The sequence below is a fragment of the Camelus ferus genome, chromosome 25 (genome assembly GCF_009834535.1).
Source record: "Camelus ferus isolate YT-003-E chromosome 25, BCGSAC_Cfer_1.0, whole genome shotgun sequence".
Taxonomy (NCBI): domain Eukaryota; kingdom Metazoa; phylum Chordata; class Mammalia; order Artiodactyla; family Camelidae; genus Camelus; species Camelus ferus.
The window spans coordinates 15,229,609-15,247,578 of record NC_045720.1 but is presented as its reverse complement, the minus strand read 5'-3'; the positions used below and the strand labels follow the sequence as shown (position 1 = coordinate 15,247,578).

The 17,970-nt window shown below is 42.3% G+C and overlaps 1 protein-coding gene across 4 annotated transcripts in view; it reads left to right on the top strand.

Annotated features, from left to right (window-relative positions):
• The window catches only part of LOC116659869, a 422,086-nt gene that overhangs the window by 110,717 nt on the left and 293,399 nt on the right, over positions 1-17,970 (top strand). For 3 of the 4 annotated variants that reach the window (XR_004315229.1, XR_004315230.1, XR_004315231.1), the window contains exons 6-7: positions 341-505; positions 16,765-16,871. The gene's annotated coding sequence lies outside the window, so the exon portion shown is untranslated. Of the gene's footprint in view, positions 1-340; positions 506-9,286; positions 10,955-16,764; positions 16,872-17,970 lie in introns of those variants that run through there. The other variant, XR_004315232.1, reaches the window with a different exon arrangement.

Sequence of the window (17,970 nt, the reverse complement as noted above, 5' to 3'; positions counted from 1 at the left end):
CCATCATAGCATGATTAATTACACAGACTATTTTAACTATGGGTGAAGTTATTATGATGATTTTCATTATTTGTACCAAAAGTCTGACAAGGAGGAGTTTTCCTGTAGAAGACAGTTTGGATTCTGTCCCCCATACTGGGGTTATAGGAGGCCCTCTAGTCCAACCGTTTGCATTGTGTTCAAGTTTAATTACTGGGTTTAAATGATATTTTTCTTAAGATTGGGCCTATGGTAAAAAATAAAATCAGGATTGGGTTCACAGGAGACAGTCTGATCATTTGGTTGTTACTTAAAAAGTTTGGTAATGTTTTCCACTAAAACAACTGATTTTTTTGGACAGGTTTTTTTTTTTTAGAGTCATCCTGCCTCGGCCTGAGTGACCCTTCTAGCTCCAGGACTCTATCAACTGCCCTCCTCGTAGGCTGCCAGCGCCGCCCTGGGCACACCGCCTGCCCTGGCCTCAGCTGCTGCTCAGATGGCTCTGTGCTCCAAGAAGCCGCACCAGGTAAATTAGCAGCTTTGTGTTCACAGGGGCTGCTGTGTGCAAGCCAGTCCCGGCACCAGGAGGCCTGTGCAGAGGCTGCTGCAAAATGTTGGAAATCCCACATAAAAGTTGCACTTTCCTTTTTAATGCATGTATATAAACCCCTCACAGTTTACCACCTCTTAGAGTTTGAAACCCCAAAGAGAAACTATATTTCTTTGCCCAATTTATTATGCCTTACCAACAGAAGGAGGAGGGAGACCCAGGAATTAAAGATAAAAATATAAAGCATATAAAATGTCATGTAACAGTGAGCTGCAGGATTGATCAGAGTGGCTTCGATCATGGGATGTCATGCATTCCAGACTCGGCAGAAGCAGGGACTTAGAGTGAGCGTATTGCAGCTCAGGGGTGCGAGACCCGTGAATACACCTCGAAGATGAGACAACTTCCGACTTGGAAACTACTTAGCAGTCTGGTTGGGTCCATTCAGTTCGAAGCAATTCACTTCAATTCTGTTTCATTCAATTCAGTGCAGTTGGTCCACTTTCATGGGTGTTTATGGCTCACTATCTGTGTGCGGGGCACTGAGGGGGATGCGAAGAGGTGCGGAGCTGGGAGACCCTCTGCTCGTGCTGGTACCGCCCCAAATCTGCTCTGTCTTCTCCACCCTGCCCGGCATGCTGGACGCCTGGTTTAGATGGACCACATCCCTGTGTTTCCTTGCCCCGTGGCTTTGGATTGGTTCAGATGATGGCAGACACCAGCAGGAGATGGGAGTGGAGAGGAGAGAAAGGTTGGGGTATTTATTCCCCGACTCTGCCAAATTGCGGGCTCACGCCAGCTTTGCCTCTGTTCAGGCATCCTTCTCTGCAGAGCCCTACCTCTGAGCAACTCACGATCCAGGCTCCCTCCCATTCCGTTTACACCTGCGGTAAGTGCTTCCGTCTGTTCATGTCCTAGGATGGTGCCTCACCCTTTCTGCTTTCCATAGGCTGTGCCCACTCTTTTGGAAAAAAAAAATACACCTTTTATTCAGTTCTTTTTGGTTATGCAGCTTGTGTCCTGCAGAGAAGCATGACAGAGACTCTTGAGCAGCCTTAAATCTGAGTTCATGAATTTGCCTGTAATTAAATACTCATTATGTATTTACTGTTATGGGTTAAGTGACTAGGTGCTGGGTCCTGAGGATATAAACCCCAGTAAATGTGACAGATGCAATTCCAACTCTCAGCTGAACAATATATTTAAAAAAATTAATTTGTGTGTATCATATATACATGTATGTATAGAATATGTATGTACGTATGTATGTATGCAACACGTTGTTCTGTAGATACTCATTGTAAAAATTTGGAAAAGACAGATGTATAAAGGAAGAAGATGCCAATCATCCTGTCACCCAATAACTGCATTTTATCATCTAACGTATTTTTAAACTTTAAGTGTAGTTTATTTACAATGTTGTGTTAGTTTCTGGTGTACAGAATAGTGATTTAGTCATACACATACTCTATATATTCCTTTTCATATTCTTTAAAAAAATTTTTTTAACTTTTTTTGGTTGGGGGGGTAATTAGGTCTATTTATTTATTTATTAATTTTAGGGGAGATACTGAGAATTGAATCAAGGACCTTGTGCATGTCAAGCATTTGCTCTACCACTTGAGCTATATTCTTTTTTGATATAGATTATTGCAAGATATTGAATATAGTTCCATGTGCTATATAGTAGGATCTTGTTTTTTAATCTGTTTTATAAATAGTAGTTAGTGTCTGCAAATCCCAAACTCCCAATTTATCCCTTCCCACCCCCCTTCCTCCTTGGTAACTATAAGTTTGTTTTCTATTTCTGTGAGTCTGTTTTGGTTTTGTAAATAAGTTTATCTGTGTCATTTTTTTAAAGATTCCACATATAAGTATGATATAATATTCGTCTTTCTCTTTCTGACTTACTTCACTTAGTATGATAATCTCTGGTCAATCCATGTTGCTGTAAATGGCATTATTTCATTCTTTTTTATGGCTGAGTAGTATTCCATTGTGTACACACACACACATATATATGTATACACACACACACACACACACACACACATACACAAACACCATGTCTTCTTTATCCACTTCTCCACCGAGACAAGGCGTACAGACATTGTTTTAGGTGTTGGTTACATATTATTAAAGTGTTTTCTAGAGAAGTTATACCAATTTACATAATCCCCCTGTACACTTAACAGAATTCAGTATAATAATAGTATTGACACAACTACAGAAACTTTGGTCAACATGGTATATGAAAGTAGAAACTTATAATTTCTTTAATTTATATTTCTTTTATTATTAGAGAACCTGTACTTTTTATTAGATCTCTTCCTCTATCTATTACTTCTGTGATTTGACTATTTATGACTGTTGCATATATTTTTTAAATGTTGATTAATTAATTTTTATTGTAGAAGAAATATTTATATACTAAGATTATTCATCTTCCGTAATGTATTTTGGAAATATTTTTCTGGCTTGTCCCTGATTTGAATTCATAATCCTTTTTGTGCTGCACATATTTTTAATTGATATGTAGTCAAATATATCAATAACTTACTTTAAGATGCTTTCTTTGCTTCACTTAGAAAGCTTTTCCCACCCTGAGATCAGAAAAATCTTGCCTAAATTTTATTCTGCTGGGTTTATGTTTCATTTTAAACATTGAATCTTTAGTCTACTTTGAATTCATGTTGATTTATATTCAGTGGTAGAAATCTACTCCCCCGCATAGTTAAACCAATTATCAAGTAACATTTATTAAAAGCGTGTCCTGTTTAAATTCATTAAGGTTTTGCTTTTCCCCTCATTGTAGAGCGGAGACCATGTAGGGTAAAGAATATGGACTTGACAGTCTGAACAGCCTTCCCTGGCATTATCTTGCCTTTCTAATTTGCCAGCTGAGGACCAAGATAATTTACTTAAAATTCTCATTTACTTTGTAATGTTCAGTATGCCTAATAGTGTTCCAGAGGGCCATGGAGAGGATTAAATGAGACGAGGCATCTATAATACCTCATTAATAAGTGTTAAAGCTTTTAGGTCGATGCTTTTGTGTGTTGTTTACTTAAAAGCATTCTGGACTGGAGCCAGAAAATCTGAGGACTGTAACAACCCCACTCTCATTCTAAGCACCTCATTTCTCTTTTTTCCTGTGTTCAATAGCTACTTATGTCCCAGAGTCGTTCATTTCATTTTCATCTCAGTTGAGAACGATTCATTCTCTCTCTCTCTGCACACGCACGGAACACACACGTGCATGTGTATATATGGGTCAGTTCTTATATACATGCACACACACGTGTGTGTGCGTACACGTGGAGAGAGACACGGAAAGCACTTTAAAGGCTGTAAGGTACCCCACAAGCATAAAGCACATTTATAAAGAATTCCCCCATGATTGGAAACCTTCACCATCTTCAGAGACCAGGTTCTTACTTATATCCTTGAGTTGGCTTTATTAAACTGAGAAAAAAATTGAACCTATTATGCAACTACTTGGTTTCAAGTAACAGAAACGGACTCTGGTTAACCTATGCAGAGAGGGAATTCATTGGAAGGACGTGGAGTTGCTCATGGAACAGAAGTCATGCTGAAGAACCAGGCAGCAGCAGCTGTGTGTGCGCTGGGGCAGCAGGTGGTCGTGTGGATTCTGTATGGCGGGAACTGATAACGTGTCTTCCCCTAGACACACCTCTTCCTCAAGAAAAAGGTCTAATTATGTTCAGTATTTTTTTTAATCATCTTGCTGAAAATTAAAAATGTTGGGGAGAGGACTTCTGTGGCCCCAGCCTAGTCACGTGCCCGCTCGTTGGTTAGAGATGAGCAAAGTGATTCACTGACAGTTGCCAGGCTGTGTCTCCTAAAAAAGGAATTGGGGTGACACTTGTCTAAGGAGAAGGATATGATTATTGGGCAGCCTACGCACAACAAATGCCACAAAGCACCCTCAGTTCTGTTTTCCGGCTCTGGCTTTACAGGAGCCCAACAGAGAGAAGCAGTTAGGAGAGAAGTCCTAGAATAAAAGCCGAAAAGCTCTTAACCTAGCTTGTCTACTGAAGTTCCAGCCCATAGCATGTAGCCAGCATCACCCTCAACCCTGACTCAACAGCAATCCGCCTCTTCAAGCAGGATGAGGATAGGTAGGGGGATCCGTGATGCTGACACTGTGACAGCCCGTGAGGACTGAGCGTAGGGAAGATGGAGTGTTGAGATGCTGTAGCCGAGGACCACGGCTGCAGGCGAGTGCCAGACTCCCCACAGCGGAGAAATGGCAGAGGTGGAACACCGTTGATTGCCGTCTTAGCCTTAAGACTCAAGACTTTTCTACTTTGGCATAATTAAATCTCCTTAAGTCTCTTTCTAAAGAGGAGGAAAGAAATGGAAACATGAATTCATAAGGCTGCACCTTCCCCTCTGTGTGTATTTACCCCGGCGAGGTGATCCATTAGAAGCAGGGGCAAGCATGCCAAGAGCAATAAAGGGGGAGGCTTTGTGGGCAAAGCGGGCTGTCGTTAAAGGCTTTCCCCGAGAACCCTGCTCATTCATTCATTCTAGCCCTGGAAGCGGGCCAAGCCGTGTGGTCTCGCCACAGCAAGGGGCAAGATCCTAATGATTAAATGCTCTTTGTTGCCTTGCGTTTCACTTTTCCTGGTAATGCACTTTGAAGAATGGAAAATTGAGTTTTCAATACTTTGTTGTTTGCTGCAGCTGAATCTAGAGGTAATTGAAGCCAGTTGGAAGCTGAAGGGAGCAGCCAAGGTAAAGCTTGGAGCACAGAGGAGGCTGAAGGACTCGGGTTTGGTGCCTCCATGCGTCATGCTGTCACCTTCTGTGTCATTTTATTGTGTTGGAAAATGTACTTGAAATGTGTGTTTGGAGAATCAGGTTATTCCCTGGAGAATACGTTCCTTTCAACATTCTCTTTGGGTCAATGACACTTTAGTGACTACAGAAGACATGGTCAATGGGCAGTACGGTGACACCCTTCTTTGCTTAAAAATCTTAGGCAACCAAACTATCCTTTTTACTTTTTCTTAATGGAGGACCAGACCTTAATTTAATTCCATTTGCATTCCTATTTGATCTCCATGAGCACATCAGAGTCATCCTGAGAAAACAAAATGCTTCTGTTTGATGATGTCCAAGTGGAGCAATAATTCAAGTTATACCACACCTGGGCTGGTTCTTGGCACAGAGCAGGTGACCTATAAATATTAACTAAATGACTGAATAAGTTATGTCACTTTTCTCAAACAACTCATAAACACAGAGAAAAGATTCATTCAAACAATGATGTGACTGAATAAGTCGTTAAAATCTTTTAGTCCAGTGACCTTGTTAAAACAAAGTTCTTACCTTCAGCATGTTTGGTTGTGTATGAGACAGAATTCATGTATTTGTAGGTGTGAGATTATGACCCTTTTGGACTGAAAAGCCAGGCAGCTCTGGGTCTAGTTCCTACACCAATACCTACTGCAAGAAAAATTTGCCCACTTTCCACTTCTTTGGGTTCGTTTTGGCCCTTGATTTAACTTGATTTCTGGCTGGGAGGGGAGGGAAGACTCTCTGGCAACGACAGGAAATTTCCGTTTCCGCAGGAAAAGTTAGGGTTCTCTATTTTTCGCTTCTTTCAATTGCTACACTACTTGGAATGTTTATAACACACAAACCAATATGTTGGACATCCCAGCTAGGAACTTGGGGTAGATATAGTTACCACTACATCCAGACATAACTTCGTTTTATCATGTTTCACAGATATTGTGGTTTTTACAAATCAAAGGTGTGTGGCAACCCTGAGTTGTCAGATAATGGTTAATGTTCTTCAGCAATATATTTTTAATGAAGGTATGTGAGGTGGGGAGCCCCATAAAAAGACCAGCAGGACCCCCAGGCAGGGCCACTACTCTCCTGCCAGCACCATCTGGTTCCCTGGCCCTGGGGTTCTATCTCACTTTTTGCCTCTGAAACAGCTTACTTCTAGGAAAGTGGAACTTACCCCTAAAATTCTATTGGTTCCCTGAGCTAACTGCTGATTGGTCCATTTGTAGTACTTCATTTGCATGGAGCTCTCTCCTGATTGGTCCATTTCTACAAAGCTTGTTCCTAATTAGTCAACTTTTGTTATACCTTATTTGCATATGATGTTGCAAAGTGTAAACTGGCAGCCTATAAAAGCCTGTGTAAACCTACAGACAGGGTCCAGAGCTTGGAGTGTTAACTCCTCTGGGCCCGGTGGAGTAATAAACCTGAGATCTCCAACTCTCTGAGTTCTGCTTGGTCTCTTGTCCAGATCCAGGTTGCTGTCACAACTGAGCTGCACACCAAGCTGTAACACTGAGCTGTAACACACATTTCTGCAACAATGTATATTGCTTTTTTAGACACAGTGCTATCCACACTTAACAGACGGTGGAATCATAACTTTTATATGCACTGGGAAATTAGAAAAAAAACACGTGACTTGCTTTATTACAACATTTGGTTTATTGTGGTGCTCTGGAACCAAACCTGCAATATCTCCAAGGTGTGCCTGCATATTCTTTGTAAATAGCTTTATTGAGGCATAATTTACATGCCATGTACTTCACTCATTTTAAGTGTATAATTCAGTGGTTTTTAGTGTGTTTACAGAGTTATGCAGCCATCATCACAATAGAATTTTAGAGTATGTTCATCAACCCCCAAAGAAACTCCACACCAGTTTACTTCTTACCTGCCCCCTACACCAGTTCTTGGCAACCACTCATCTGCTTCCAGTCTCTGCAGACTTGCCTTTTCTGGATGCTCTGTACAAATGGAATCACACAGCACGTGGTCTTTTGTGTCTGGCTTCTTTCCCTCAGCATAAAGGTTTTGGGGTCCATCCGTGTTATAGAATGTATTAGTAGTTCATTTCTTTTTATTGCTGAATAGTGTTTGATAGTGTTTATTCATTCATCAAGTGATGGACATTTGGATTGTTTTTGCAGTTTGGATAGTATGACTCAAGCTCCTATAAACATTTGTGTACACGGTTTTGTGTGGACATACGTTTTCATTTTAGGGGAAATACATACCTAGGAGTAGAAATGCTGGATCACATAGCAACCCTATATTTAACTTTTTGAGGAACTGCCAAATGGTTTTCTGTAGCAATTGCACCATGTTACATTTACATTTACCATGTCTTTATTTAAAGAAATCTTGAGAATCCATTTGCAAGGCTTAAAGGATTTCTGTACTCACTGAAGACTTACTATGTTTATAAAATGTTTAGCACAGTGTCTGTCACATCAGACTTAATCCTTATAGTAAGCCTATAAAAGTAAAGCCCATTTAAAGATAAGAATGCTGAGCAGTGGAGAAGTTCAAGGTCTTGTGACTTGACCAAGGTCACACAGAATCTGGGACTCCTAATATGTGTCTATCTGGCTCCCAAACTGAGCTTTTGACAACTGTACGATAAAGCTTTTTCTCCTCTTTTAGTTCCGGAGGTGCAAGTTAGCATCGCATTAATCCCTACTGGGTGAGTGATATAAACCAAGCTGGGGCGAGATAGGTTCTGGGGTCATGGGGCCGTCCTTCTGATACAGGATGAGAGGCAGAGTCTACCCGTAGGGTGATCATCATACTGTATTGATGGGCTCGGGATATTAGAAAGAGGAAATTTCTGTCTGATCCATTATGCAGGCTCTAAAGCTGAGAAAATCGGGAACATAAAATGCCTAATTACCCTGCACCTTCTGGTGATTGCTTACCAAGCATTATGCTGAGTGGTTACATCAGGTACCTGAAGTCCTTTCATCTTCACAACAACACTCTGAAACAGGCACTGGATTTGTCCCCATTTTACAGATTGGGAAGTACGGGCTTAGAGAGAGTAGACACCTTTGCCCTGGTCGCTCAGTGAGTAGGAATGACTGGGCTGGGGTTTACGCGTATGCAACTGGCTCCAGTGCCTGGGCTCACAAGCACGATGCCATGAAATCCTTTCAGAAACAGCAACCGCTGTGAAATTCACTCTGATATGAGACTCTACTATAAAAAATTGGTTTGTGGTTACTTTGAAAATAGAGGTTTTAAAATCTAGGTCCAGTAAATGCAATTTTAGTTTTCAACTTCAAAGTAGTAGATGAATAGAATTATAGCTTTTTTATTCTTGATGAATGTCACCATTTTATGGTAAACTTTTAGGGAGAAACGTTGTGTTCTAAAAGCTGCAAGTACATTAAATCTTTGGGTCCAAAGCCAAAACCCTTTTCTCTCAGTGGGGTGTTTGTGGAATTCCTGGATAACCCACAGCAAAGGATTATCTAGGAAGGGAGACAGTGTAGAGATGGCATCATACAGGCCAAAATGACAGCCCGTGGGGTGTCCTGGGGCCTTTGCTGGCATCCCGGAGCACACAGCTCAATTCTGCTCCTGGGATAACTGGTCAAAGACATCCTTTGAGGCTGATCTCAGAACATGGTTTTAGGGTTTCACACGGAGCTGCACGAGGACTGGGAAGTTGTCAGGATCAGGGCCTGGGTTGGACAGGTTCTCACCTAACTGCCCTGAAAGAACTGAACAAGCCGTTTCATCCTTCTGGGTCATGCTTCATCTTTTATCAAATAACAGAATTCACTTCATAGAGTTATTCTGAGGATGAAGTGATTTAAAATATGGGTGGCACTTAGGGGCAATACTGGATTCTCGGGTGGCTCGCATGGACTCTGGAGACAGACAGGCCTGGGCTGGAATCACGGCTTCTCTACTTACTTTTTTGTCTAGGGAAGAATGAAGATGCCCATTTATGCTTCTGGTTCCATATGGCAGCCCACGGCTACCCTCAACTCCAGGGAGAAATGCAGTCACCTTCTGGCCATAGCTCTGTACTACTGGGAAGCATAAAGCCACCCAAGAACCCAGATTTCACCTGGGAAACTCCCGAGGTTGTGAACCAACCCTTGTGAACCAGCCAGGAGAGGGAGGCAACGGGCCTCGGAAAGGAGGGGTCTGCAGGGGAAATCCCAGGTTGGCCATTGACCTCTCTGTGGGGAGGGGTGGCCTGTGTGTTTGATGCACTGTGGGGGTACGGGGACACCCCAGAAACATCAGCTGGCTTGATGTGCTTGTTTGAGGAACTGCGGTGAAGAAGGGAAAGTCCTGGCTGGGCAGTGGGCTGGCCTCCACTGTGGGCTGTCCTACGGCTACTGGTGCCCAGCGAGAGGATCCTGTGGAAGCTCCTGTGAGAAAGTTGGAAGAAAAGCCGATGTTAGAGCAAGATGTTCAGGCGTCCACTGCTCTGCTAGTTTCGGGCTGGCAGACAAGGTGGGAGAAGAGGATGGTAAGGTGCAGACCCTCGTGTGCCGTTTTGCAAAGCTGGGAGGGCGAGAGCTGCTTGGATTAAGGTCCGAGTGCTTGTGACACACACTGATTGGGAATGCTTGGGAGGGTGAGGAGAACAAAGAGGAAGATGTTGTGCTGGCCCCATGCCATCTGATTTCTAACACAAAGGAAAGAAACCACCCAGGCCAGCGGGGCAGCCCTTCGTTCAGGAAGTGTTCGTGATGAGAGAATACACTCCTGCTGAGCTCACTGGTGTAGCTGCCAAGTTCCAGCAAAAGGTCAGGGAGAGTGTCCAGGCATGGTTAGTGCAGTTATGGGATACACTTGATCTGTAATCTTGGACAATTACTTATCTTCTCTGAACTTCAGTCTGTAAATACAGGGCAACCATATGTATTTTGCAATTTTGTTGTAAGGATTAAATGAGATCAGATATAAAATTTTCTGCATGGTTAGGTGATGATGATGATGATGATTTATATCCAGCTTGTGTGCAAGAGCTGAAGTGTTGGAAGGCATTTCGCAGTCCATTTACATGGCTGCTGTGAAAATCCTCTCAATTCTGTGCTGGCCCAGAGCTCTGGGAGAACAATGGAGGGAAAGTGTAAGGATCCCTGTTATCAATTATTCCCCAGACTGAGATCCTTCCTGCTTAGAATCTGAACTCCATGAGGGTTGGGGTTGGTCTTGTCTCCCTCCCACAGCAGCTAGCTGAGTCTCTGGTATACAGCAGGTGGTTAACAAATATTTCCTCGGTTTTCTTCATTTTCTAGTATGTATTGAGTACTTGCTGTGTTCCCATCACCAGGCATGTGTTCCATTTTCTTCTAACATAGCATCTCATGGGAGTCTCACAGCAATGCTGTGAAGCAAGCAGTGTTATTTTTCCACAATAGCACAAAAGTAATGAGGCCCTGAGAACTTAAGTTACACGCAGGTCTCGGCAATGGTAGCAGCGTTGGGATGTGAGTCTAGGTCACCTGGCTTCAGAGTCACTCTTCTGCCTTTCATAAATAAATAATGTAATGTGTAGCTTATTGAGGACGTGTCACGTATACACTAAACTCCTTACATGTGTAAGCCCATTTGATACTCGTTACAAAATTTGTACATTAGGTGGAACTATGTTATTAAAAAATGCAAAATGATGCCTTAGTGTCTGTGGTCTTTGGCAAAATACCCATAGCAGAGGAAAAAATCTACCCATGAAAACTGGATAATCACACAGAGAAGAAAACTGACTGTCCACACTGTTAAGAGAACTCGTAAATTCTCATTCGTTCCGTCATCATTGATTGAGCACCTCCTGTGTGTCAGGCACAGAGCTAGGAGCTGAGGATATAACAAAGAAGTCAGTTCCTGCCCTCAGGGCCTTTTCTTTCTAATGGGAGAGGGACGCATGTAACCCTGGCGAACCTAAGACATACCCCAGCCGGAACCAGCTGAACTCCTCACGCCAGGAACAGCTGGACTTCACGTGGCTCGTGCGCGCAGTCAGAAGCAGCTACGTTGGAGGTAACAACTGTGCTTATACATAAAATGGATGATTTATGAGTGTTTTTTGTCGGGGGGGCAAGAAGGCAAGAGAAACAAATGTGATTTACAAGTATTTGTTGGGTTCACTTATTTTAACGTTTCCCATATGCTCAGAAGACAACACTCATGGAGTATATTTTCTTGGTTACATACTCAAGGCTCTGGCATGCCTTTGTATTTCCTCCCTTCTTATAATGTCTGCTAATATATGTTATACTTTTTTTCAAAAAATGACAACAACAAAATACATACACACAACAATGCCAATTCAAAGGATTTCTAATCCACGTTTTCCTGGGAGTATATTTGCCATAAGGAAGCAAATTAATACTGTAGAATTAAAAATTACAGACCGCTAAGGTCCGTAGCATTATTAATAAGATCTTTGATTTCTAGAGCACTATTGAGCCCCTCAAGGCGTGCTGTGTACCTGTTCATCTTCTGCCCTGTATAATGATTTGGGGATGTTTGCAGAGCAAATAAAATTGTGTTCGTTTTCAAGGAAACAAAGTCTCAGAAAAGCTATTCTCTCAAATCAGATCCGTGATTGTTGCAGAACCATGATTTGAACTGAGCTCTTTCTCTGCAACTTTGTTGCGATGCTGCAGTTATCTTGACTTGAATTATGGCCAGAAACCAGTGTTTTAGTAACTGTCATCTATTTTTGTATCAAAAATTTACCTTTTGTTAAAAATTTGTCCTACACAAAGTGATGCTTTGGGTATTTAAACAGATCCTGCTAGGACATTTAAAAATTATTTTTTTTCTGGTTCTTATCCATCTATTTTAAAAAATCGATGCTTTCTTGAGTTTTTTTTCAATCAAAAATATGTCAAAAGATTTTCTGGGTGAGTTTGAGTTTGCCCAGCTCTTGGCAAGGGTTAGGTATTTCAGGCCCGTCTGTACCTCAGCAGCCCAGCAGTTTGACTGGAACAAACGTACAGTGATATGGGCATCTCAGGGTAGGTCCTTCTGTCCTCCACCGTGACATCTGTGATTGAATCTTGCTGACAGCTCCCCTGCCTAGACTGTTAGTGGGGGTTTGTGCTTGTTCATTGCTTGGCAAGGCACAAGAACAATCTTTCTAATCTCGGCATCCAGTTCTCCAGGAGTGCTGTATGAATATTTATAACCTGTACACCCCTCGGTTATATGTGGAATCTAAAATAGTCAGCCTCCTAGAAGCAGGGAGTGGAATGGTGGTTGTTAGGGGCTGTGGGAGGGAAAAATGGGAGGGAATGGTCGCAGTGTACAATGTTTCAGTTATGCAAGATAAATAAATCCTGGAGATCTGCTATACAGCAGAATGTCTATGGCCAACAATACTGTAGTGTGTACTCAAAATTTCCTAAGAGGGTAAATGTTAAGTGTTCTTAGCACACACATGCAATACTACTACCAAAGAGGGGCAGGAGGACAGGTTGGGAGACGATGGACATGTTTATGGTCTTGCTGTTTTCACAGGTATACATTTATCCCACTGTATACATTACATATGTCCAGCTCTTTACATGTCAATCATGCCTTAATAAAGTGGCTTAAAATTTTTTTTAAAGACATACGTACATTCCTGGGGATTCTTTTTCAAAGAAGGCAGGGCCACTGCAGTGTCTTCCATCATTCTTCTTTCCGTCTGTAGAGTGGAGCCTCCACTTCTCACCCTTGGGTGTTATTAACTATTTCCTGATAGTTTTCCCTGCCTCTGGTCCCTTTCTTCTCTAATCCATTTGCCACATTCCTAGTGGAGTTATTTTTCTTTCTGGAATTCTAGAACTGATCATATAATTCTCCTACTTAGAAAGCTGGGAAGGTTTAGTATATCCAATTCAAGGTAAAGTCCAAAATTCAAGGAACTCAGGGTCCCAGGACACCCCCATAATTGACCTCAAGTGATCTTTCTAGGTTCATCACCACCACATCACCTACAACATCCTACATCCCAACACATGTGGCCTCCCTCTTCTCTATCGAAGCCAACATTCTCACTTCACAAAATTTTCTTGTGATGTTTCTCAGCCAAGAATACATTCAGTCACCCTCCCTCCCTCTTAAAAATGTCCTCCCTCATTTAAGGTCCAGTTTAGTTACTTCCTGTTGTCAGTTGCTTACCCTGATTATTCTTTAGAATGACATGTCTATACAATAACACATTACGTGTATGGACATTTAACATAGGTGTCATTCTTTCTTGCTTTATAAGGTTGCTAACTCGTGTCTATTTCATCCACTAGGTTATGAGTGCTGGCTCCAGGGGCATGAGGTACTCCATGTTTAGAAGGACCTCACACTTGATTGACTGCTACATTGTCACTGTCTTGAAAATCTTAAGAATTTTCAAACAAGTGGTCCTGCATTTTCCTTTTGCATGGAGCCCTGCAAATGTTGTAGGTGGTGCTGACCTTCAGGATAAGGGCTATTTTAGATTCATTGTAATCTATACCAGCAGTACACCATTCACCTACTTGCTGCCTATTTTAAAATGCTCGTTTGAAAAAAAAATGGACATGACTAAAGTGACTTGCTTCATTAAAACATATCAAAGCAGAAAATAGACTTGAAGCCTACCTGAGAAGTCTGGCTATAGAGGGAAATAAGATTTCCCAAGGTCTAGTCTCTACGGTATTAAGTTCCAAGGATTTTCCACAAACCACGTTTGCTAATCATTAGGGAGCAGCATATTTCTACCAGAAGCAAATAACAGGCTTCAGGATGAAGCTACCTCCGGGACTGCCCAGTGAAGCTCTGAGGCATGGGACTGGAATCTCTTGTAAAGATGAGAGGCAACGAATTTCCTTCCAGAAGCTCACATGATATGAGATTCTTGGCATGCTTCTTACATAAGCTAGCCACACATTTGGCCAGACTGTCCCACACATTTGGTTTCCTAAGGAATCATCTTTTGGTTTGTTTTTAGATCAAATTGTTTCAGGGAGAGGGAACAGAATTATTCCTAGAAAGGATTGCTTTTGAGTGAGAACAAATTTGCAGTATAGGAAAAAGGAGGTAGATATCTATAAAAAGAACAACCCTTGTAGCTCTAAGCAGCATATTTCACTCTTGTTCCTCCCTGTCATGTCTAAACTACTATCCCCAAGATGAACACAAGGATTTGCCTTTACTTTTCAGAGTGTTTGAAATGCAATATTCTTGCTTTCAAGAAAAGGGACTTTTATTTTTTTAAAGCAGTTGCTAATAATTCAGGCTGATTCTTTAAGGGACTAGAAAGATTATGATTTCTTTTAGAAAATGAGAAAAGAAAAACCAGGCCATTTGAGTGGAGGGATACAGAAATTTTCTGTTAAGGACTGGGGAAGGGAGGCACCATTCAGGAAAGCGAATGGGAGCTCGTGATGGAGTTGTGGGAAGCAAACATAGACAGTGTGTAAATGAGTGCATGTGGCTATTTTCCAATAAAACTTTATTTACAAAAGCCTATGGAGGGCTGGATTTGGCCCTCGGGCTGTAGTTTGCTGACTTATGCTCTGGAAAAATTGACAATGACACACTGGGAAAAATTGTCCAGAAATGCTTCTTTTAATAATGTTCGTAAGAACAAGGATTTCAAATGGTCATCACCAGTAGAATGGCTGCATTGTTTTATAAGCAATCAGTAGAATGCTAGATAGTGGTGAAAAGAAATAATTTCTAGCCACATACATCAGTGTGAACTAATCCTAGACACAGTGTGGAACAAGTGGAATCAGGCACAGAAGGCACACATGATGTGAACTCTACAGTTCAGAGCAGGGAAGCAGGCTGTAAGTATGTTTACGGAGACATAGGTGGGGAAACTATAGAGGAAAGGAAGGGGATGATCAGAGAGGCTTGGAGTTACCACTGGGGAGAACAGTAAAGTTCTAGGAGCTTCATGAGTACTGGTCAGTTCCATTTCTTAATCTGGACCGTTGAACATAAATATATTCACGATTTCCTTTAAGAAGCAGGGCTTTCCCTTCTGCTTCCTCCTCCTGGCTGGGGGGTGGGCAAAGGGCGAAGCACTGCGGTAGTTTGTCCCACGCGCCGACCCCTCCTTCCGCGGAGGCTGCCGCCGCGGCCGCCATGTTGGCAGCGGCGAAGGGGGCAGCTGAGCGCTGACGGAGGCTCGAGGCCTGGCAGCCGGGAGAGGTGGATACCCAGCCACCGGGGAGGGAGAAAAAAGAAGCGCACACCTTTTAGAATACATTTTGGGGTAGATATACAGTTTGAAATAGTAGGGCGAAGTATAGTCATCCCTTGGTATCCGCGGGCATCGATCTCGGGACCCTCCGCAGGTACTGTCGATGAAAATAATCCATAAACCATGGGTGATAAGAATACAAAAGGGTTTTATTTGAGCCAAACGGAGAACTAGCCCGAAGTCCGCTTCCCAGATGAAACTGAGAAACTGCTCCAGAGAAGCAGGGTTTTCAGCACAGTTTTATATCTTGTCAGAACAAAGAACATTAAACAAGTCAGGGATAACATTTCTTCAAGGTTAAAAAAAAAAAAAAAAAAAAAGACCAGCACGTACATGTACTGCACGTACAGTGTGGCCTTGGCACCTAGGAAGGGGGTCTTATCATCAAAGGAGGACCAGCATTGGCGTCCCAGGAAGAGGTGCTTTTAGTCTTTATTTTTAACATGGACATTCTTTACTTCTGGTCAGTGTGCCCTCTCTATAATAATTAAAGCAGATATACAATATATGTTTGATAGGCCACAAACTGGCTATGTTAGTTAGCATAAAATTCAAGTTACTTCTTGTATAAGCCAGAATGACTTCCCTGTATCTCAATATGTGGAAATTTCTTTTACTGAGCAACACAAGGATGCTCAAGTCCTTTATATACAAGACATAGTACTGAGGGCACCCTATATCCCCAGGTTCTGCAACCACAGACTCAGAAGGCTGACTGTAACAAGGCCATTTAACTTGTGAGTGGCAGAGCTGGGATTTGAACTTTGGTCTCTTTGGCTCCAAAGCTCAAAATCTTTCTACTCACTCCTGTGCCTGGGTTTAAGCCAGTATTATTTTATTGTGGTCCTTGCACTTAATCACTTCTCCATTCATGCTGAGATACCGCAAAACAGATTTGTACAACCTCCATTTCTACCCAAATCAGTGAAGCCTGGCAAGTTAATTGGTTGTGACACCCAGCTTCCAGAATGTATAATTATCAGTTGCATTGAGTGGGAAGCTCAGATGACAGTTAATAGTACATGTAGACAGAAATCTGTATGTTGCAGCAACTTAAGAACCAGCCAAGAATGTAACATCAATCAAAATGTCAGTGTAGTGTACCAGAAAATTTCAATGTGGAAATGCAAGCCAGAACTGTCTAGAAACATTCCTGTTTAAAATTCACAATTAATCTCTGTGTATCTGATTCTCCTTTTAACCTCAGATACAGAAGACCAGTATATCCCACTGGGCACAGATGGAAGAATATCCCTGCCCCAGCTTCACAATGAAACCAAAGTTTCAGTGCCTGACACCTGCAGCAGCTGATAGGTAAGTGTGGTTGATCAGTCAGCCAAGCACATTTTCAAATATGAGCAGCCAAAGCTCTGGAAATAGCACATGGCAGCTGATAATGTCTCAGGAGTTCCTGTACCACATGCAGGGGAAGGAATTTTGCAGCTAGACCACCAGGGTTTGTGTTGTGGTTTTGCCACTTGAAAGCTTTGTGATCTGGAGCAAATGACTTCACCTGAGTCTGTATTCTCATTGGTAAAAATCTGTAAAAGAGCTCATAATTTTTAAATCCTGGCTGCTCATTAAAACTTTTTTTTAGAAAACCACCAACACAATGAATGGTTTCATCTCCCCTGGCCCAAGGACCAGTTTGAGGTTTGGGAGAAGAGAGTCCTGGTACTGGCATATTTGGAAAGCTTCATACGTCTTATAAAGTGGATTAGAACTTCTGCCTTACGGATGATTATGTGTCTCCTGCCCTGGAGAGAGGTCCTCCTGTAAGGGAGGACCTTGCAAAAGCACCTGTGCTGATTCCCTCCTTTATGTTGGGAAAGTGACATCCAGAGAGGGGAAGTGACTCAGCCACTGTCCCACGGCAGTGAAGTAGCAGAACCAGCTCTAGGCCAAAGGTCTGCTAACCTCCAGCCTTACACTCATCAGAGAGACATGGAATCTTTAAACCAAAAACACCAGTGCCTCTTTAGAAGAGATGGTATACCTTCTCACTTCCAAAAGTGTCTGGTTTGGATGGTAAATTGTATGCTACTTGCATGTTAAAAAATGCATTACAGGCAAACAAACCAGATGCGTGCGTGTGTGTGTGCGCATGTGTGTGTGTGTGTGCGTTTTTGGGGCAGTGCTAGCAGTGAGAAATAGGGCTGAGGAGTTTTAAAGAGAAATGGTGTATGTGAGTCAGCTTGGGCTCCATGACAAAGCACCATCGATTGGGCTGCTTAAATGAAAAGCATTTGTTTCTCACAGTTCTGGAGGTTTGGAAGTCCAAGATCGTGGTACAAAGCAAGGAAGTTTCATTCTGAGGCCTCTTCTCTTGGCTTGTTATGTGGTCACCATCCTTGCTCTGTGCTCATATGACCTCTTCTTTGTGGGAGCATGGAGAGAGAGAGAGAGAGAGAAA